The sequence below is a fragment of the Coenobita brevimanus genome, chromosome 50, assembly GCF_032717465.1.
Source record: "Coenobita brevimanus isolate Jiangsu-jjx chromosome 50, ASM3271746v2, whole genome shotgun sequence".
Classification (NCBI taxonomy): domain Eukaryota; kingdom Metazoa; phylum Arthropoda; class Malacostraca; order Decapoda; family Coenobitidae; genus Coenobita; species Coenobita brevimanus.
In genome coordinates, this window is record NC_137003.1 from 2,704,592 (window position 1) to 2,729,150 (window position 24,559).

Sequence of the window (24,559 nt, forward strand, 5' to 3'; positions counted from 1 at the left end):
GACGTGTTGCTTTGCCTCCTTGGTATTATGCACCGCAAGTCACGGTGTTATATTCACCAGGCTGACGTGTTGCTTTGCCTCCTTGGTATTATGCACCGCAAGTCACGGTGTTATATTCACCAGGCTGACGTGTTGCTTTGCCTCCTTGGTATTATGCACCGCAAGTCACGGTGTTATATTCACCAGGCTGACGTGTTGCTTTGCCTCCTTGGTATTATGCACCGCAAGTCACGGTGTTATATTCACCAGGCTGACGTGTTGCTTTGCCTCCTTGGTATCACCCACCACCAAACCCCTGTACTAAGGCCATTTAGGAAGCAGCCATAGAACCACCTACCACGAAAACTGTCATAAGCTTAAAAGGAATTGCCAGATTTAAAAATAATAATAATATAAAGAAATGAAAAATGAAAGACAGGGAAAGAAAAAAGCTAATGAAACTGCGTCATTGTGCTGAAAGATGAAATATTCTTGGCTGCCTCCAGACGATTTTATTTACCTTACACACAACCTTTAGCGTTAAATGGGCCATGAGAGAGAGAGAGAGAGAGAGAGAGAGAGAGAGAGAGAGAGAGAGAGAGAGAGAGAGAGAGAGAGCAGGATGAAGATGGTAACAGCTTTCAAGAGATTGAAGTAATTCATGCAAAGACTCTGGGAGCATCTGGAAGCTCTCAAGAGGGAGGGCTTTGGTCTCTCTCTCTCTCTCTCTCTCTCTCTCTCTCTCTCTCTCTCTCTCTCTCTTCTTTTCATTCCCCATCTTCCCTGTCTTTCCACATCTACATTCACAAATTAACCCAGTCAATAATAAACCTGCAGTAGCGAGTGGAAACAAAAAATATATATAATGGTGGGTCTGGACGGCTGTGGTATTAATTAGAATATATATATTGCTTGGCTGTATTGCGCTAATGAGCTGGTTCACTTAATTATTGTGTGTGTGTGTGTGTGTGTGTGTGTGTGTGTGTGTGAGAGAGAGAGAGAGAGAGAGAGAGAGAGAGAGAGAGAGAGAGAGACAGACAGACAGAGAGAGAGAGAGAGAGAGAGAGAGAGAGAGAGAGAGACAATCACCCACTTGCTGGAAGTATACATCCATTCAGGGTTAATACTGATAACGGTATATATTCATTTAGCGGGATATCATGAACCACACCGGCGGTGGCGTCCCCATCCCTTGCCCTCCCGTTCCCCCTCCCCCCCTGTCTCTCTCTCTCTCTCTCTCTCTCTCTCTCTCTCTCCCTCCTACCCTGGACGAGCCAATAATAACAGAGTGACGGCAAGTAAAGAATGCGAAGCCTTTCATCGGCTCACCCTAACCTATCTGTCTCCCTTCCTCTCTCTTTGCTTCCAGTCCTCTCTCCCTGCTTGCCTAACTCTCTATCTTTATGACCGCATGCATGTATTCCTGTCTCCCTGTCTACCCACCAACCTATCGTCGCTAAGTCCTGCCTCTTTCTGCCTTCCTGCCTGAGTATCTCCGTCTACCTCCCTGTCTCCCTACCTATCGTGGTTCCTTCTTGCCTGTCTGTCTGCCCATCTCCCTGCCTGCCTGCTCTCCTACCTAACGTCGTTCCTCCCTGCAACCTTGCCTTCCTCCCTGCCCACAAGCATGTGTGTATCCTGCCTACCCGCCTGCCTGCTCCCCTGCCTCATTGTCCCTCCTTTTGCCTGCTGTACATGGTGTCATCCTGCCTACCAGCCTCTCATCCTGCATGCCGTATTACCCCTCCTACCTTCACACTTCCTTATTAAATACCTTCCTCACTCACTCCACAGCTCTCCTACCTACACTGGGAAATAAAACTACAAAAAGAAAGAAATATTAAAAAATAAATAAAACTTCTCTAAACGTCGGGAAGGAAAAGAAGAAACGTGAGATCCTGAATAAAAACTAATTGGGGAGAAGAGACGAGTGTGGAATGCTGGGAAGAAGGGAAGAAGGGTGAGTAGCTGTGTGTGTGTGTGTGTGTGTGTGTGTAATTCACCGGGTCGGTCAGGATCACGTGATGGTTTTGTGATCATCGGCATTTTACCCTCCCGGAAGAGAGCTGAGAGCTCATATAGTCCGATCTAAGGGCAAAGCCTTGACCTTCACACACGCACACACCCATCCTCTTGCTCAAGGAGGACAGTGACCACCCGCTTTATCAGTGAAACTTTTTCGCATCCCGAGCAAGGCGCGAACCCCCGTCTTAGCAGATGCTAGGCGAGAGCGTTACCACTGCACCAGCGAGCGGTGTGTGTGTGTGTGTGTGTGTGTGTGTGTGTGTGTGTGTGTGTGTGTGTGTGTGTGTGTGTGTGTGTGTGTGTGTGTGTGAGAGAGAGAGAGAGAGAGAGAGAGAGAGAGAGAGAGGGAAGTTGGGAGGGAAGTTGGGAGGCAAGGGTAAAGAGAAGGAAGGGGTATAAGTCTACAGGAACTGGGCAGAGGGACATGGTTGACGGGATAACGAGAAGGGGTGATGGAGGGTGAGGATGAGAGTAGGGATGATGGAAGGTGAGGATGAGAGTAGGGGTGATGGAGGGTGAGGGTGAGGATGAGGTTGCGGGTGAGGGTGAGGGTGAGGGTGAGGGTAAAGCCCCAGTCACACTGCAGGTACGACTTGTCGCAAACCTGAAAATCGCGAAACCAGTCCCCGACCACGGAGGTCTCCGAGCTGTCGTGCCACCGATCGGCTACCGGTGGTCGTCCAGTGTCCGTCCAGCATCCTTCCAGTGGGCGGCCGAACGGCGACCATGGCCAGGTACACACAGATGAAGACACCATTGGGTGGCTGGCCGGCCGTCGGCAGGCCGCCGACAAACGGCGGCTGGTCCGCGTCCTGTCGCAGTTTACACCGCGACCACTAGACCGATACCAGCTGCGGATTAGCCGGCGGCTGGTCTCGGTCCAACCCACCACCTGTCGCTCGACCAATCGCCGGCTGGATGGCGGCTGGACTTCAACCACCACCCCAGACAGGTCACAGGAGGCTTGTGGACAGTGGCCACCACAGTCCAGTCGTCGCCTTGATGGAGTGCGGACGGCCACCACACAGAGTGGGCGGCGACCGGCCTCCGTCCGGATGGCAACCACCGCTTAAAAATCTGGTGTCGCCAACCAGTTGCAGTCCGTAAGCTGGCCACAGTCCAGCCACCCACTGGGCGGCTTCCGTGCCACGACATCGGTGGTCGCGGGGAGGTTTGTCGTGCAGCACGAAAAACCTCGCGACGATTTCTTGGTCGCCATGGTGGCCTGCGGCTAGACCGAGACATATGAAGACCGGTCGTAAACCTCACCAAAACCACCCACGACTTGCAGGTCGCTGGTGGTTTGCGATAAGTCGTACCTGCAGTGTGACTGGGGCCTAAGGGTGATGGAGGGTGAGGGTGAGGGTGAGGGTGTGTTAGTAAAGGAAGGAAAGTTACATCCTCTCAGAAATCGTGCCACACCCTTGACCGTAACTATACACACAGACAAGTGCTGAGACTATCGCACCACACACCACCGCATCTTATGTTGTTCTTACCACTGCCACGTCACTCTTTGACATCTTCAAAGAGCCTAGCAGTGAAGGCCTTAGCAAAGCTATATCTATCCCCCTCTACCTCGAAAAGTTTGTTCAAAGTTGAATAAAATACGTTTGAGATGGTAAGAACTGAATATTTAGGCGTCACTGTATTAAAAGGCTAATCCCCCTCCCTCTCTCTCTCATTTTTTTTTCTCACTTTCTCCCCTTTCTCTCCCCGCGTCAGTGATTTAGGGGAATTCTGAGCCTGTAGGGAAAAATTTGAAGGGGCGGGACTGGGGGACTTATGGCCATAAATTCCCTACACCTGGTGCCGTATATATGTGTGGGAGGGGTGGGGAGGGGAGAAGAGGGTGGGGAATGGAGAGGGAGGGTATAGGAATGGGAGGAAAGGAAAGGAGAAGCACAGAGGTAGGAAAGGAAGAGGAAAGGTAGAAGTGAGGGGAGGGAAGAGAATGGGGATAGGAATGGGAAGAAAGAAGAGAGGGGAGGCGGAGGGGAGAGAAGGGGGGGGCATAGAAAAAGGAGTGTGTATTTTTAATTTATGTTCGTTATTAATGTTATTCGGTGAACTGTGACAAAGAAAGAGAGAGAGAGAGAGAGAGAGAGAGAGAGAGGTAAGAGTTGTTTAAAGCAAAATGGAATCCACTGGCGTCAGCTGGAATGAAATACTTAAAAGGCGCCTACGTAAGAGTTAACCACTTCACCCTGAGGACGTATTCTTTAATTACAGCACCTCCGGACGATTTTTTTTTTACATATAATAAAAGCCCAGCACTGGAGGGATTTATGAAGGCCGTAGCTGCCCTATCCAGTTCGAAAATACTCCTACGCTGAATAAAATCGTCTGTATCTACCATTAATGAATTAGTGCTTAGGTCAGGGTAGGGAGGGGGTTAGTGGTGAATATAGCAAGACAATCAGCTGAATAAAATCGTTTGTATCTACCATGAATTAAATAATGATTAGGTCTGGGTAGGTGGGGGTTGGCGGTGGAAATATTAAGACAATCAGCTGGATAAAATCGTCTGTAGCTACTACTAATGAATTAATGATTAGGTCAGGGTAGGGAGAGGGTTAGTGGTGGAAGTAAGACATTCAGCTGAATAAAATCGTCTGGCAGGAATAACATATCAGGCAAAACGTGCCCATAATGGTGTTAAAAATGGCCGGCTTAAGAGGTGCTGTGAGGGAGGGTGCGTGTGTGTGGGTAATTTATGTTGTTGTTCACTTAAGTTGTCCCGCCTGCCAACACTGACACCACTTACCAACACTTACTTTATGTGACTACTGTATGATACCTTGATTACACACACACACACACACACACACACACCACTTACCAACACTGACTTTATGTGACTACTGCATGATACCTTGATTACACACACACACACACACACACACACACACCACTTACCAACACTTACCAACACTTACTTTATGTGACTACTGCATGATACCTTGATTACACACACACACACACACACACACACCACTTACCAACACTTACTATATGTGACTACTGCATGATACCTTGATTACACACACACACACACACACACACACACACACACCACTTACCAACACTTACTTTATGTGACTACTGCATGATACCTTGATTAAACACACACACACACACACCACTTACCAACACTTACTTTATGTGACTACTGCATGATACCTTGATTAAACACACACACACACACACCACTTACCAACACTTACTTTATGTGACTACTGCATGATACCTTAATTACACACACACACACACAAACATACACACACACACACACCACTTACCAACACTTACTTTACTATATGTGACTACTGCATGATACCTTAATTACACACATACACACACACACACACACACACACACACACACACACACACAATCTTGAGGAGTCAGGTAAAATGACCTTCATTTATCACTTCAATACGTCCCCCATAAAATAAACAGGAAAATACGTCATCGGATTGAAGGGACTGAGGGCTGGTGTGTGTGTGTGTGTGTGTGTGTGTGTGTGTGTGTGAGAGAGAGAGAGAGAGAGAGAGAGAGAGAGAGAGAGAGAGAGAGACGTGTTAAAACCAAAGTTATCTTGTAAGGTAAACATTGAAAACCAAAAGAGGTTGGAATTTGCATAATAATTTCAGACCTAAAAATGTAAAGGAATTATTGACCGGCACTACGTACACACTTCCTTACGAATTTAGGCTAGTTGTTTTCTCTCTCTCTCTCTCTCTCTCTCTCTCTCTCCCCTGTCATCTGATCCCTCCGTAATTTTCCCGGAGTACTTTTTCCTCTCTTATACTTTCCTCCTCACCGTGAACAATACCTTCCTGTTCTTCCCTCCTCTTTCCCTCCCTCCCTTCTCCTCTCTCTGTCCCTACATATATCCCTTCCCTCCCTTCCTGCATCCCTTCTTCCCTCCCTCCCTCCCTCCCTTCTACCTGCCTCACTCCCTCCACTGGTTTTCTTATCTAATTCTTCATCTCTATTTGCACCCTGAGACAGGAGCTGCCTTGTATGTTTTATCTCCCTCTGTACCTGCCCCCCCTTCTCCTCTATCTCCTTTCCTCTCTCACCCTGTCTCCTTTCCTCGCTCCCCCTCCCTTTCCCATTCTCCTTTTCCTGTCTCTTTTCCTCCCTCCCCCCCTTTCTCCTTTCCTCCTCCTTCCTTCATATCCTTTCCTCTGTCACCTTACCTCCTTCCCCCTCTATTTCCCTTCCTCCCTCCTCCTCTGTCTCCCCTTCTCCCTTCCCTTCTCTCTCACTTCCTCCTTTTCTTTACTTACCAACAGTCTTGCTCTCTCCATCCCTCTCTCTCTCCCTTTCTCTCTCATTTCTTCCCCTTCTTCCTCTGTTCTTCATATATCTCCCTCTCTCCCTATCTTGTTCCGTATCTCTCTCGTTCTCTACCTCCCTTCTCTCCCTTACTCTCTACCAGCCTCCCTCTCTCACTCCCTGTATACCTCCCTTCCTCCCTCTCTCCCTCCCATTTTACCTGCCCCCTCCCTCTCTCCCTCCCTTTACCACAACGGGGCTGTCCTTAGCTGAATAAAATCGTCTGGCAGCAGCAAGAATAAATTAACAAAAGACGGCATCGTAGGGAAGGCATGGAATTTACTCACATACCGGTAGCTGTCTTTACCACCTCTCTCTCTCTCTCTCTCTCTCTCTCTCCACAAAGGATCAGAGTGGGTGTGTACTTAGGGGGTTAAAATGACCCCACTCTTCCTAATTAGTGATCACGACTGAATCTCCTCACTCACTTAAACCGGGAATTTGACTCTTCTTTCTCCCCACCCTTTCTTCCTCCCTCCCTCTCTTCCACTTTTTCCCTTCCCCTTTTCCCACATCTCTTACCCTTTCTCTCCTTCCTCCAACTTCTTATACTTCCTCTAATTCCTTCCCCTTTCTCTTTTTCCTCTCTCCAGCTTTTCCTTTTCCTCTTCCTCGTCTCGGCTTCAGTCCCTTTTTCTCTTCTTGCTTTCTCCTTTTCTTCTCTCTTTCCTTCTTCATCTCTCACCCTTCCCTTCCTCTCCCCAACATTCTCACTCGCATTTCTTCCTGTCTCCTTCTTCCCTCTCCACTCCTTCCCTTTCTCTTCTTTGGTCTCCCCTTTATTTTACTTTCCCCTCTTTCCTTCTTCCTCTCTCCCTTCTGCTCACTCTATCTTTCACTTTCTTTTTAACCCTATTTGTTCTTTCCTTCTCCCCTTTCAGGCCCTCTCCCATCTTCATCTCTTCTTCCTCTCTCTCTCCTTCCCCTCTCCCTTTTCTCCCACCCCCTATCCTCCTGGGAAAATTTTATTGTCTTGCTTACTGTAATCAGCGTCTGTATTCATTTAGATTTTAACCAATTTCTCACGAAAACATTTCCTTAGCACTTACTGTAGTGAATATCTTCTCTTCGTATTTTCCTCATAATTATTCACTTGAGTTAGGTTGTGAAGTGTTTGGTGACTATGAGTGAAGACAAATGTATAAAAAACTTAGGCTCAAGAAAGTTTATGCATACGATGCCAAAGCTGCAACACATTGTACAAACACGTGGGCTGCCGTTACTACCAGGGCATCATAATTACAAGTTGTTTATTTCATCCTACTTACCTAAATATATATTCTACGTTCACTTAACCTACCTACCTACCTACAAGATCATAAAAAAATCTTGTAAAAGTCTTCCTTCACTCACCTACTTACCTATCTACCTACCGACAAGATCACGCCAGTAACTTAAACTCGTGTAATTCTTGGTATACTCGCCTTATAATGCCGTTGTTGCCTCTCAAGTCAGCCACACCTGCACTACAAGTCACACAGGTGTTGATATGATGCCTGATATTCCTGGCCTTGTCTTCACACGCGTCAAAACACAACAAACAAGGACACTCGTCAGTCAAACTAGTCACCACAAGACAGCCGGTGTGTCTACCCGAAACAGAGGCTCATAAGCCAGCACGTAACTCCTGATGAGTTGACCATTAATGGTATTGTTCAACGGATTAAATAAACCACAACAACCAATACTACCACAGCCATTCCTGTCCCCCGTCTCTCATTATTACATCCTCATTACAGTATTCCTTAATTTTGTCTAGAAAAACCAAGGATTAGGTTATAAAAAAAAAATGTGTTTATATATGCTAATGGTACCTAAGTACATATTTTACACTCTCTCACCTCCTGCCCCACACAGCTGAGTTGCCAAATCTCATAACTGATCCTAGTTAATTACAACCCCGAAATGACACCTCCAACATTAATGAGAATTTATAACACCTTTTGATTCACTAGTTCTTCATATGATAACAGGAAAATGACAGACCAAGTAGCACATGTGAATAACGTTTAATAAGGCGATAACGAAAGCTTGCCCGGCCATCCCCCAGGCATCCAGATTTCACGCCTCTGCCTCCCCTTCACCAGCCTCTCCACACACCACCACCTCCCTCCTCCCTCCCATCCCCCCACAACCCTCCACCGCCACAACTTCTGTCAGTAACCCCTTTTATGAATCTGAGGATGTGAATGCCCCCTGAATTAACAAAATGCAGCATGGTTTATAATAACTGAATATCCAACGAAAGAACTTTGTGAGCGGTTACATGTGAGACTGGCAAGTGTTAGGAATCAGTAGACTGATAAATTAATAAACATTAATATATATGTTAGGAATCAGTAGACTGATAAATTAATAAACATTAATATATATATATATATATTTGAATGTAATAAATAAATAAATAGTTTGTCCGTATTTTTAATGTTATCCCTATCTATCCTCCACCTTCCTCTCCCCATTCTCTACTCTCCATCTTCCTCTCCTTCACCTCATCTCTCCTTCCTCCCATTAACTCGACTGACGATTGCCATAACTTACAAAAAGACCTCGATACATTGTCCAAATGGTCTAAAACTTGGCAATGGAATTTAACGTTGAAAAATGTAAAGTACTTAACGTAGGCAAGACCACTGGAGATACTAAATACAGCTTAGATAACAAAGAAATTAGCAAATCGGTATGCGAGAGAGATCTAGGAGTTATGATTAGTAACGACCTTAAACCAAGGCAACAGTGTATTAATGCGAGAAATAAAGCAAATAGGGTCCTAGGATTTATTTCGAGAAGCGTGAGCAATAGATCATCTAAAGTAATACTGAAACTTTATCTAGCATTAGTAAGGCCACATTTAGACTACGCAGTACAATTTTGGTGTCCTTACTATAGAATGGATATTAATTTGTTAGAAAATGTACAGAGAAGAATAACTAAAATGATAAATGACGTCCGGAACCTGTCATATGAAGACAGACTGAAAAGACTAAGTCTGCATTCGCTAGAGAGGCGTAGAGTAAGGGGAGACTTAATTGAGGTGTTTAAGTGGATGAATGGTATAAATAAGGGAGATATTAGCAAGGTACTTAAAGTGAGCATACAGGATAGAACTAGAAATAATGGTTTCAAACTAGAAAAATTCCGTTTCAGAAAGGAAATCGGTAGAAATTGGTTTGGTAATAGAGTAGTAGATGAATGGAATAAGCTACCTAGTAAAGTAGTTGCTGCCTCTTCCATTGAGAGTTTCAAGCATAGGCTAGATAAGCATATGACAAGTAAGGGGTGGATATAGAATAAAGAAAATCTTATAACCAATGCTAATTCAAAAAAAATTTCTTTTCAGGTTACACTGTGATAGTCTCTATTCTCCTTTCACACTTTCCTGTAAAATGTCCACGCCAGTTTTTCTATACGGCGTGGTGTTCTTTCTGACTTTTTCCTGCCGGCTTCGGCTGGAGGGTTTGGAGGGCGGGGGAGAGCCTTCTTCTTTGCTATCCTTATCTCATTCTAGTAGTTCAGTTACTCTTCTAGGAGCTGCCTAGCATGGGCCAACCGGCCTACTGCAGTTATCCTCTCTTCTTATGTTCTTATCCACCCCTCCTCCTCCTCCTCCTCCTCCTCCTCCTTCTCTCTCTCTCTCTCTCTCTCTCTCTCTCTCTCTCTCTCTCTCCACAGTGTGAATGTGTACAGGTAAGGTAAAATGGAGGCAAGTCAGACGATGAAACAGTGAGAGGGAGGGAGGGAGGGTTAAGGAGGAAGTGAGGAATGAGGTGTGAACATAGAGGTACACATTATCCTGGTGCCCTACCTCTATGGGTGTGAAGGTGGAGAGAGAAGAGGGAAGAAAGGGATGACTGACTAATAAAAATTGACCCGTGAGGGTAGAGGGGTAGGGTGGGGAGGGGGTGAGGGGAGAGGGGAAGGGTGGGGAGGGGGGTGAGGGGAGAGGGGAAGGGTGGGGAGGGAGGTGAGGGGAGAACGGAAGGGTGAGGAGGGGGGGTTGTAGAATTAGAGGAGAGGAGGGTTAAGGTGAGGGAGGTGAAGGTGGGAATAATGTTGATTTATGCTTCTTTATTGTTCTATTTTCAACCCTGTCATTTGGCTTAATATTTCATGAGAGAGAGAGAGAAAGAGAGAGAGAGAGAGAGAAAATTACCCGCATATGTGTGTGTGTGTGTATGCTATTATACTTCTGTGTATGCATGATTATTTCTACTCATACTTGCGTTGTCAGCAGATCTTGTGTATGTATGATCTCTCTTTCATTTATGTACCCAATTTACCTTTGCATACTTGTGTGTGTGTGTGTGTGTGTGTGTGTGTGTGTGTGTGTGTGTGTGTGTGTGGTACAGTCAGCCATGTACATCCTATCATTACTGTACATAAACTCCATCTGTCCCCCTCTCTTACCATTACCCCCTTCTGCTTGTCCTGCTTCAGTTTTTCACGTGTTTGTTTGTGTTTGCGTATGTCTGAATATGCGTGTGTGGCTGTGTTTGTGTATGTCTGAGTGTGCCTGGCTGTGTTTGTATGTGATTGTCTTTGCATCTGTATCTGTCCATGTATGAAAGTTGCGTTTAGTTTTGGTTTTATGTTTGTGTTTATTACATGTGCTTCCCCCCGTTTTGGTATCTATATTTCAGTATGTGCTGTGGTGTTTTTTGTTTTTTCTTTGTGTCTTCAATTGTGCTTCTCCCTGCTCTTGTGTTTTTGCTGCTGTATTTGGACTCCTGTGTTCTTGCTTTTGTGTTTCTGTTTATTGATATGTTTATATTTATGCTTCATGTCTGTGCCTGAACGTGTTTGCTTCTTTGTGTGTGTGTGTGTGTGTGTGTGTGTGTGTGTGTGTGTGTGTGTGTGTGTGTGTGTGTGTGTTGTAGGCTGTGGCAGTGACGTATAGGGTGATATAGATAAGATACAGATAAGAGCATAATTATGAGAAGGGTTGGGTTAGGCTTACAAGGATTATGAAGGAGATTAAGTCCCCGAATGACAGGCGTGGGTGTGATCAAAGGGTGAGTTAGGATGTAAATAATAGTGTTTGCTAAGCTTGCCAACACTCGTACAGCTCCATATGTACCAAAGGGTGAGTTAGCATGTAGATACCAGTATATATTTGCTACGCTTGCCAACACTCCTATTGCTCCGGGTGTTATCAAAGGGTGAGCTAGGATGTAAATAAAGTGTTTGCTAAGCCTGCCAACACTCTTACAGCTCTAGGTGTATCAAAGGGTGAGTTAAGATTTAATAACAGTGTTTGCTATGCTTGCCAACACTCCTACAGCTCCGGGTCCAACACTAAATAAGAATCTGTGAACCCGTGTTTTGCCCACAGCCTCCGTGCCCAGCCTCAAGGGGAAGTAATGAATGTAAACACGCCCGGCCACTTATACCCTTATGAGGCAAGGTATGCTGGGCAGAGAAGCCCCTGTATACTCAAACTCAGGTGCTTATTAGTGTTATTAAGGCGGCTGTGTTTGGGAATGGGACTAGACACACAGAGCAGATGGGGACGACAAAGAGGGAAGAGTGTGTGAAATGGACAAACAGGCAGAAGATAAAGGGGAGAACGAATAAATGAGGGGAATAGGACATACTGAAATAGCCAGATAAATATTAAGTACAGAATGAAAAATGGAACAAAAACGAGAGGCAAGATCAAGAAGAAAAGTCGCCTCAGGTCCCCTCGGCACCAGGATAATGTGTACTGTACCTGGCCTGCCTAGACAGTGTTGGGTATAGGATAAATAGGGGGTGTGAGGGCGACACTGGTGGTGGTGGAGGTAGTGGTGGATGGTTGTGCTAGTAGTTTGGTTATTGTGGTGGTGGTTGTGGTTGCTTATGGAGATATTTATGGCTGCTTGTGGTGTTAGTAGCGATTAGTTGTGGTTGGTAGTGGCTGTGGTCGTGGTGGTAGTTATGGTACCTATGTTAGTTGTAATTGATAGAGGAGGTGGTTTTGGTGGTAGTTACGATATCTGTGGCTGGTAATTGTGACTGAATGTGGGTGAAAGTGAAGGATGCTGTGGTGGTAGTTGTGGTGATGATTGTAGTGGTGTTGGACATTCTGGTGACAGTTTTAGTTATGTTGGCTAAGTTTTTGGTCATGGTGGAGGTGGAGGTAAGTTGTACTGTGTGTGTGTGTGTGTGTGTGTGTGTGTGTGTGTGTGTGTGTGTGTGTGTGTGTGTGTGTGTGTGTCATCCGCGTATCACAGATACCTAATCCCAGAGTTCATCCAAGGTGGCAGCCACAAACAACGCCTCTACGCCTCTCTGTCACACCCACGGCCAGGCTCATACAATTTCCCGTGTTGAAGTTACGTGTATAATTGTTTGTTTACACTTTCACCTTAACACACACATACACCAAACTCTTCACAACCGTCTGTAGTGAATGACTGCGTGAAAAATGAAACAAACGAACACTTCACTGATAATATTTCAATGGCTGGCGATTTGTTCATGGTAATAATTGGTTATGATTCATTATGTATACTGCTCCACTCATCACCACTCCCTCCAGCCACTCCAAGTCGCTCTGCCTCATCACCACTCCCTCCCACCACTCCAAGTCGCTCTGCCTCATCACCACTCCCTCCCACCACTCCAAGTCGCTCTCACTCATCACCACTCCCTCCCACCACTCCAAGTTGCCCTCACTCATCACCACTCCCTCCAGCCACTCCAAGTCGCTCTGCCTCATCACCACTCCCTCCCACCACTCCAAGTCGCTCTCACTCATCACCACTCCCTCCCACCACTCCAAGTCGCTCTCACTCATCACCACTGCAAGTCGCTCTCACTCATCACCACTCCCTCCCACCACTCCAAGTCACTCACTCATCACCACTCCCTCCCACCACTCCAAGTCGCTCTCACTCATCACCACTCCCTCCCACCACTCCAAGTCACTCTCACTCATCACCACTCCCTCCCACCACTCCAAGTCGCTCTCACTCATCACCACTCCAAGTCGCTCTCACTCATCACCACTCCAAGTCGCTCTCACTCATCACCACTCCAAGTCACTCTCATTCATCACCACTCCCACCACTCCAAGTCGCTCTCACTCATCACCACTCCAAGTCACTCACTTACCACCAATGCAAGTCGTTCTCACTCATCACCACTCCAAGTCACTCTTACTCATCACCACTGCAAGTCGCTCTCACTCATCACCACTCCCTCCCACCACTCCAAGTCGCTCTCACTGATCACCAGTCCAAGTCGCTCTCACTCATCACCAGTCCACGCCGCTCTCACTCATCACCACTGCAAGTCGTTCTCAGTCATCACCACTGCAAGTCACTCTCACTCATCACCACTGCAAGTCACTCTCACTCATCACCACTGCAAGTCGCTCTCAGTCATCACCACGGCAAGTCGCTCTCACTCATCACCACTGCAAGTCGCTCTCAGTCATCACCACTCCAAGTCGCTCTCACTCATCACCACTCCAAGTCGCTCTCACTCATCACCACTGCAAGTCGCTCTCACTCATCACCACTGCAAGTCACTCACTCATCACCACTGCAAGTCGCTCTCACTCATCACCACTGCAAGTCGCTCTCACTCATCACCACTGCAAGTCACTCACTCATCACCACTGCAAGTCACTCTCACTCATCACCACTGCAAGTCGCTCTCACTCATCACCACTGCAAGTCACTCACTCATCACCACTGCAAGTCACTCTCACTCATCACCACTGCAAGTCACTCACTCATAACCACTGCAAGTCGCTCTGCCTCATACACAGCCACAAACACTGGCCTGTTGGTCCACTGTGTCTACTGCACATAATATAACGCAAGTCCCTCACTGGCCTCGCCTAACATTCACATCTAACCACACACAAACATACCAACGCCCGTATTCCCGTCCGTTATTTAAGCTCCCTAACACCTCTTCCTAAGCGATTTTTTTGGCTTAATACAACTTGCCGTCACTTCTGTGTTACTTAAATCATCCTAATATTGCAATACTCTGCAGTAACAACGTACAAACGATTAACAACCAGTCGTATCCAATAATAAGTCGGTAAGGAAGAGGTGTTAGGGAGCTTCCTTATCCGACAAGGATTCGGGCCCAGGCGTCTCTCTCAGCTTAGGAATATTACCCAGCAGATGAAAGTGAGTGGCAACAAGAGGTACTATCACGATCCAAAGTTTCTTTACCCCCCTGAGTGGAAGAAGGTCGAAGCCAAGGTTGTAGCAAGACCAGATGATCGGACACTGCCAGTATACAAGACTAATAATGGTTCATGATACCGTGATTCATAAATAGGATCGTGTGTTTCATCCGGGTGATTCTTATTATCCTAAGCTTCAGGTTAGTGAACCCCTCCATCATGAACTGGCCTGTGTTCGGTGGCCCGTCATTTCTTCAACATTGGCTTCGACCTTCCTCCACTCAGGGGGGTAAAGAAACTTTGGATCGTGATAGTACACTAGTAGTGGCAACAAGAGGTACACTAGTAGTGGCAACAAGAGGTACACTAGTAGTGGCAACAAGTGGTACACTAGTAGTGGCAACAAGAGGTACACTAGTAGTGGCAACGAGGTACACAAGTAGTGGTAACAAGAGGTACACTAGTAGTGGCAACAAGAGGTACACTAGTAGTGGCAACAAGAGGTACACTAGTAGTGGCAACAAGAGGTACACTAGTAGTGGCAACAAGAGGTACACTAGTAGTGGCAACAAGAGGTACACTAGTAGTCAAACTGCTGTTGGCGGCTGTACTGTTCCGCTGTGGCATTTAATCCACAGCACCCAATCCCTTAGGCCAGACAGGCAGGCTAATGGGGTCACCAGGTATAACAATACATATCTCTTAAGTATTAAATTAACTTGGACTAACAGTAAACAAATTAGCATACAAGTGCTGTGACGTATTAGTAGAAATTAGAAAGTAATAGGCCCTACATAAAAATGATAATAATGTAGAATTAATATTAGCAGCAGCAGGACTAGCAGTGGCATCATTAGCACCAGTAGCAAGGTATAAGCAGCGTATAATTAACTGCCTGTTGTCTGATTGCTAATGAGTCTCTTTAATAGTCAATGAACATGTTGGCCAAACCCGCTGGAGGTAAAATTTAACTCTCTCTGGCTCCCCTGACTCACTCAGCTGAATAAAAACGGTTATACAGAATGTAAGCTGTGCCTTGGATATGAGGATCTTGTGGAGAATGATTAATAGTGAGAATGCAGACAAGTGATGGCGGAGGACAGAAAGCGTATGGTTGTACTTTAAATGCCATAGGAGGCTTCGTTGCACTTTCTCCTCAGTGACTCATTTACCATACTGCATCTAACATTCTTCTTGTGTCATTTATACCGTTTAAGTATCGACATGTTTGCACCAATAACTTACAAGAGGAGACTAAGGTTTAATGTGCAGAATAGGTCGTTAAGGAGGAGTTGTTGCGAAATCTGCAATTCCACTTACAATACAACCCCATGAACGACATGTAAAGTGATGCCAGAGGAGGTTATAGCCATATTTGTGGAGGCCAACCTGGATAAACTGTGGGATTAGACGCCTGGCGATAGAGACACATTTCCCACGAACCACACACTCCGCAATCTCACACCCCGCCAAGCTGTCTCCACGTAAAGCCTCACACAGTCCACACCTGTCCTACACCCTCCCATCTCACAACCCGCCAAGCTGTCTCTAGGTAAAGTCTTACATAATGTACACCTTTTACACCCCCCATCTCACACCCCGCCAAGCTGTCTCCGCGTAAAGCCTCACCTGATCCACACCTGTCCTACACCTTGCTCTCACCTGTCACTCAACTCGATGCCTATCACACAGAGTCACTCACCAACACAGCCACCCCACCACACTATCATACAGACTCACTCACCAACACAGCCACGCCACCACACTATCATACAGACTCACTCACCAACACAGCCACGCCACCACACTATCATACAGACTCACTCACCAACACAGACACGCCACCACACTATCCACCAGCACTTCCCGCCCTACACTCCATGCCTTCCACATCCATGCCCATTCGTGAAGCATTGGGTGGGGGCGGGGCATTTCCCCAGTGACAGAAAGTGGTATTCCTCAGCCACAGGGATCATCTGCCCTTCATCAGCTGTAAAACACGACTTAAACAATACACAGCACACCTGGCTGCCCATATCAGGTGTAATAAGCAAGACTCAAGCAATTATGCAGGATGGTCCGTATATTGCACCCGGTTACTTCCTGTGTTAAAGGCACGGCTCAGTAGGGTAGACACTGGTAACCTTGAATGAGCCGTTCCCGCAACACACAAGACTTGGGAAGCGTTATATATGAACCACCCTGTACATAAACCTGTCACTCACCTCATACTCGTACCATCCCATTCACTCTAGCCTTGTCTCAAACACCTGCTTCTCTACTTATCCCTCTTTCATTTATCACACCTCCTTCCTCAACACCTTCTCATCTTCCTCTTCTCTTCCTAATCCTATTTCTCGATCCAGTCTTTTTCTTTAACCTTATTACTTTATCATTTTCACCTCTTTATTACACCTTATTGTTTACTTTCCTTGCCTTCACTGTTGTCTACAGTTAATTCTCTATCCTTACTCATTCGAGAGAGAGAGAGAGAGAGAGGGGGGGGGGTACTATGCCTGCATCACTAACACAATTACTACTTTACAACCGTCAGATAGCGGCACCGTAGGCCAATATATCCTGTTATCTGTTGCCCAGTGTGGTCCTCAGTAATCCTACCCTCCACCCCCTACCCCCACCCCACCACCACACCCCTACTCTCACCCCATCCCCACCCCCCGCACCCTACCCTCACCCACCTCACCCCATCCCTCCACCCCCTACGCCCCCATCCTTTATTAGTCTCCGCCTTCCTTCCACTCCGGGTTCCGTATTTACAATGTTTCTTTAGCGTAGGCCATGTATAAATGTGCTTGGTTATACATTTGTCTTCATTCATTCAGCACCATACACTTCACAGCCAAATTGAAGTGCATAATAAAATGTCAGGTACAATGTTCATAAACTTTCTTCTGCATGTGTATAAAACTACCTATTTATACTGTTGTTTTCATTATACCTTTGCCGTGTACATCACAATCAGTGTCAAAGTAAACACACACACACACACACACACACACACACACACACACACACACACACACACACACAATACTTTCTGATAATGGCTGCTGAAGAGTCACACTATCGTGACCATGAAATAGGATACAAAAACCCACACTGGCAGACGAAAAAAGATGTATTCCAAACATTTTCGGCGACAGCTGTCGCCCTCTTCAGTGGATCTACAGACCACTCTTGGTCTGTAGATCCACTGAAGAGGTCGCCGAAACTGTTTGGAATACATCTTTTTCGTCTGCCAGTGTGGGTTTTTGTATACTTTCTGATAATCATAAACTACTATGAAGACTTGTTTTTCTCCTGCCAATTAGTTAACCCTTTCGTGGTGGCGTCTTTGGTATTTCATTATTACTAACGCCAGATAATTATCCTTTGGTGAGAGTGAGTAAAGGAGGGTAAGGATGATAATACTGGTGTTATTATCCTCCCATGGTCGATACAACTCTAGTTTGCTATTCCAGCTGATGTCAGACGCCATCATTCTGCTGGGTGGGAGTGAGTCCTAGGAGCCTGCCAGAGTTCCTATCCTTAATAAATACAGACCCAGGTGCTGGCGCTAAATAAGGCACCGATAGCCTGGGTTTAGCCCCGAGCCTCCTGCCTGTCCAGCCTCAACACAATGTAATGCTGGAGTATTTTCAGGCAAGGGACTGCCATCGGGGACATCACACAAATCTCTTTACCTGCCTCAATTCATTCACACATCATCGTTGAATCAGTAAGCCATATTAAATTATATATATCTCATTTAACCTGAAGCCCAAATAAAGAAACTGAAAATGAATACAGAGTGAACAGGTGAATGAATGGATACAATATGGAGGAAGAAGTGGGTGCGTAAGATGGTGTATTTTTATACAGGATGATTCAGTCTGTGCCTGAAAATATCGATAAATCAGGACACAGCTTTTAAACATTCATGTCCAAATGAAAAGAGAAAACTGAAAAATATGATGGGTTATATGGAAGAGGTGTGTGTGTGTGTGTGTGTGTGTGTGTGTGTGTGTGTGTGTGTGTGTGTGTGTGTGTGTGTGTGTGTGTGTGTACTACCCACTACGTATACTACATACCAGGTAGTGTCCATCCCTGTCTTCCCCCACTCATTATATTATCTATGGGGAAAGAAAATCAGTTTAGGACAATTAGCCACCAGAGAAAAATATGAAGAAGCTACAAAAATATAAGTACTTTTGTTTACGAGTGTACAGTACAGCATAGTACGGCGCTGCCAGCCCCATTAAACCCACATTTCCTGCACTGAAGGTGGGGGGGGGGTGATGGTAGAGTGGATCCGCCCCGTATATGGACAAAGGGGAGGGGGAGGGGGATTATTAAAACAATGATGGAGAAGAAAGTCATCATCATCATCATCATCCGGACCTCCTTTCCCACTCTAAGGCAGGGTGAGGAGTAGCACGTCCAGACAGCCTTAGTTTGCCCAATCCAATGGGCCACGCTTCCATTCACCCATCATTCAAGCCCCCGGAATCCTGGCTCTATCTGATACGCCAAAAACATTCAGCACATTTTGTAGCTTCACATACACGTATCCGAAAAAAATAAGAAAAAGAATAAGAAGACTATGATTAAGAATAATAAGATCAATAAGAAATGAGAAATATAAGAATAAGGATTAAAATTACAAGAATAACAATAGTAACATTCAGAAAAAAAAAAAATGAGAATAATAAAGAAAATAAGAATAAAAATACAAATAGAATCCATAATATTAACAGCAAAACAACCCATCGATATTCCTTCACCAATACCCAGCTACATATTAAACCCTGCAAGGAAGATAATCAAAATAAGAAAACAACAAAATGTCAGGTGTAGACAGACTTGTGGTGGTGGTGGCTGGTCACTGGCCCGAGCCCTCTAGTGGCCACTGGTCAAACCATATCAAATCAGCAGCATGACAATAACAAGCCACAAATACATCCTTCTGGCCAACATATCAAAGCACAAAACATTTATCTACACATACCTTCACTGCAGATGGACACATGTTCACCATTACCCACGATAATTACACTTTTATAATGGAAATCTACACAGCACACCAACACTCCCCAAACCTGAACAACCCTGACCAGTGACGTAACGTAACGTACCATCTCAGATTCCGTCTTACCATTCTCTTTTTCTCATTTCCCTTGTTGTAAATAGGTTCTTTTATTTACACATATACTGATGTTACTAAATATTCTAAATATATATTCAGATGGATATTTGAATAGTTAAACTGATAATCAAGACTAATTTTCCTAATCGACGAGGTGGACTGTCTAATAAAGTGAAAATCCTGATTTCTATACCATATTCAACATCGGCTTCTGTTCTTCCTTCCATCTTTCCCTTCTCACAGATATAAATTCCTTTTATACGGATACATTACTGTTGCATTTTAGTGTAATTTTATAATGAAATACAAAGTTGTCTTTTATAATTGGTGATCGCTGAATAATATGCCTAAACACCGTGGTAAGGCCATCATGAAGCCAATATGGTATAAACCAAGGTAAACACACACAGGTATAAACAGGTATAAACAACGAAAATAGTCTCGTGATAGGCTGGATAACTCAACGTATTTATAATCCATCAATGCTTTTATCTGTCCTTATCTATGTTACGCTAGCTGACCCTATAAAAAATACAAATAAAAGGTTAATAAAGTCTGCCAATATTTCCGCCATGTCTGGCAACACCGTAGCCTCAGTTGCCAAAGGTCAGTAGTTTCTTCCTTTGCTGTATAAATTCTCTTTCACTAACATTTACTAACAACACAATATTGCACTTCTACATCCTTCCCATATCACTTCTTCGTGACTAGTGTTAGTTTATTTGTACTACTCAGCATTCAAGATGGAGAGATGGCAATTATATGGCAAGTTAATGTATAAAGAGCATAGGATAAAGAGTATAAGAATCTGTAATGTACTGTTGCCATGGTAACCCAAGATAGATTTGTAACTACGTGAATTATTATCATGATTACTTAACAAGGTTGTTTTACCTGTGTCTGTAGTTATTATTCTGAAGTGACGGAGAGATAGACAGCCATAATTATGGATGGATAAACATACAGATGGATGGACGGATGGATGGATAGACATACAGATGGATGGACGGATGGATGGATAGACATACAGATGGATGGACGGATGGATGGATAGACATACAGATGTATGGACGGATGGATGGATAGACATACAGATGTATGGACGGATGGATGGATAGACATACAGATGGATGGACGGATGGATGGATAGACATACAGATGTATGGACGGATGGACAGATAGACATACAGATGGATGGACGGATGGATGGATAGACATACAGATGGATGGACGGATGGATGGATAGACATACAGATGGATGGACGGATGGATGGATAGACATACAGATGGATGGACGGTTGGATGGATAAACATACAGATGGATGGACGGATGGATGGATATAGCTAGATGGATCAACAATAGATACAGATGGACTGTAAGATACAGAAAGATAGATTGATAGACGGAGACAGAGACACGGATAGATGAGTATAAACGGATGATGGATGAACAGATAAAGACAGATGGATGGACGGATGGATTGATAGAAAGATAGATAGACAAATAAACAGATAGACAGACAGACAGATAGATAGACAGACTGAGATAGATAGAGAGACAGATCTATAGACGGATACAGATTATTAGATGGATGAATGGATGGAAGAATGGATGGACTGAGAGAGAGAGAGAGAGAGAGAGAGAGAGAGAGAGAGAGAGAAATACCCCAACCACCTTCGTCCATCCATCACATTAAATGGTCCAATGCCCATATACAGCCTGGCTAGATACTATGCACAGCTCAGGTAAAAGACGAAAAAACAAATCCTCGACAAAATGAGCTAATTAAGGGAAGAGGCTGCCATAATGGCTCCCCAGCTTGGGACAAGATACACGTAACACCCTCCCCCTCCCTCCTCCTCTGCCCCTTCCCTTCCCATCTTGTCCCTCTGCCGCTGCACCTTTACAACATTAATCACACACATGTCTGCTGGCTGGACGGTATATGCAGATCTGTAGACGGTAATTGGTATTAGTTATTACACAATTAACCGTTAAGCCAACCTAGACCTGAGTTATGTGCTGTTTGATATACCAGTTCTATAATAATACCATCCATCACACCAGTATCATTAAGGTATAGTAAGTTATGTGCTGTTTGATATACCAGTTCTATAATAATACCATCCATCACACCAGTATCATTAAGGTACAGTAACTTATGTGCTGTTTGATTTACCAGTTCTATAATAATACCATCCATCACACCAGTATCATTAAGGTACAGTAACTTATGTGCTGTTTGATATACCAGTTCTATAATAATACCATCCATCACACCAGTATCATTAAGGTACAGTAACTTAGGTGCTGTTTGATATACCAGTTCTATAATAATACCATCCATCACACCAGTATCATTAAGGTACAGTAACTTAGGTGCTGTTTGATATACCAGTTCTATAATAATACCATCCATCACACCAGTATCATTAAGGTATAGTAAGTTATGTGCTGTTTGATATACCAGTTCTATAATAATACCATCCATCACACCAGTATCATTAAGGTATAGTAAGTTATGTGCTGTTTGATATACCAGTTCTATAATAATACCATCCATCACACCAGTATCATTAAGGTATAGTAAGTTATGTGCTGTTTGATATACCAGTTCTATAATAATACCATCCATCACACCAGTATCATTAAGGTATAGTAAGTTATGTGCTGTTTGATATACCAGTTCTATAATAATACCATCCATCACACCAGTATCATTAAGGTATAGTAAGTTATGTGCTGTTTGATATACCAGTTCTATAATAATACCATCCATCACACCAGTATCATTAAGGTATAGTAAGTTATGTGCTGTTTGATATACCAGTTCTATAATAATACCATCCATCACACCAGTATCATTGAGGTATAGTAAGTTATGTGCTGTTTGATATACCAGTTCTATAATAATACCATCCATCACACCAGTATCATTAAGGTAAATAATCATCTTTTGCTGAGTAACAATCTTAAGTTAACAGCACAGAAGCAGTTTATACGCTGTCCCCTTCAACAATCTTTAGTTAACAGCACAGAAGCAGTTTATACGCTGTTCCCTTCAACAATCTTAAGTTAACAGCACAGAAGCAGTTTATACGCTGTCCCCTTCAACAATCTTAAGTTAACAGCACAGAAGCAGTTTATACGCTGTCCCCTTCAACAATCTTAAGTTAACAGCACAGAAGCAGTTTATACGCTATCCCCTTCAACAATCTTATGTTAACAGCACAGAAGCAGTTTATACGCTATCCCCTTCAACAATCTTGAGTTAACAGCACAGAAGCAGTTTATACGCTGTCCCCTTCAACAATCTTAAGTTAACAGCACAGAAGCAGTTTATACGCTGTCCCCTTCAACACCATGACGCGGTTTATATCTCATTCTCATTCCTGCCAGGCTCACAAGACTGTTTTTATTTAACGTGGGACTTTTCCAACACGAAGGCTTAAATATGGATCTTTGACAGCTTAGAATAAAGGCACTATACCACCATTACCACCACATTCACTATACCACCATTACCACCACATTCACTATACCACCATTACCACCACATTCACTATACCACCATTACCACCACATTCACTATACCACCATTACCACCACATTCACTATACCACCATTACCACCACATTCACTATACCACCATTACCACCACATTCACTATACCACCATTACCACCACATTCACTATACCACCATTACCACCACATTCACTATACCACCATTACCACCACATTCACTATACCACCATTACCACCACATTCACTATACCACCATTACCACCACATTCACTATACCACCATTACCACCACATTCACTATACCACCATTACCACCACATTCACTATACCACCATTACCACCACATTCACCACACCAGCATCATCCCTCTCACACCGCATTACCATTAACCCCCATTGTGCACGGCCGCCATGATGACACGTTGCCATGGAAACCGTTCACTGTTTGTAAACAAAGAACAGCTGATTGGAGGCATCCGGCAAATTGGACCTGTTTTTAGGTTGGATAAGCTGGAGCTCCATATTCTGAGAGAGAGAGAGAGAGAGAGAGTGGGGGGAAGGGGTTACATTCAATCCAGTCTCTCTCTCTCTCTCTGGATTGAATGTAACCTCCCCCTTCTCTCTCTCTCTCTCTCTCTCTCTCTCTCTCTCTCAGCCACAAAGACGTCATCAGAGGTACTGTGTTCCCCTCGTTAAGCATCACTTGTGTGTTTACCTCCACCAAAATACAGTACACAGCAGTATACCTCCACCAAAATACAGTACACAGCAGTATACCTCCACCAAAATACAGTACACAGCAGTATACCTCCACCAAAATACAGTACACAGCAGTATACCTCCACCAAAATACAGTACACAGCAGTATACCTCCACCAAAATACAGTACACAGCAGTATACCTCCACCAAAACACGGTACACAGTTTATATACAGTACACAGCAGTATACCTCCACCAAAATACAGTACACAGCAGTATACCTCCACCAAAATACAGTACACAGCAGTTTATATATAGTACACAGCAGTATACTTTCACCATATTGCAGTACACAGCAGTTCATATACAGTACACAGCAGCCACCAAAATACAGTGCACAGCAGTGTATATACATGACATAGCAGTTTAAGTCTCTCTCTCTCTCTCTCTCTCTCTCTCTCTCTCTCTCTCTCTCTATTATATATATATATATAAAGAGAGAGAGAGAGAGATCATCCTTCATTTACCTTTAACCATTATGCTAACTAGCAAACAATTAATGACCGGTGTGTGTGTGTGTGTGTGTGTGTGTGTGTGTGTGTGTGTGTGTGTGTGTGTGTGTGTGTGTGTGTGTGTGTGTGTGTGTGTGTGTGTGTGTGAGAGAGAGAGAGAGAGAGAATGACGCTGCTGCTGCTGAAGATGATGATGA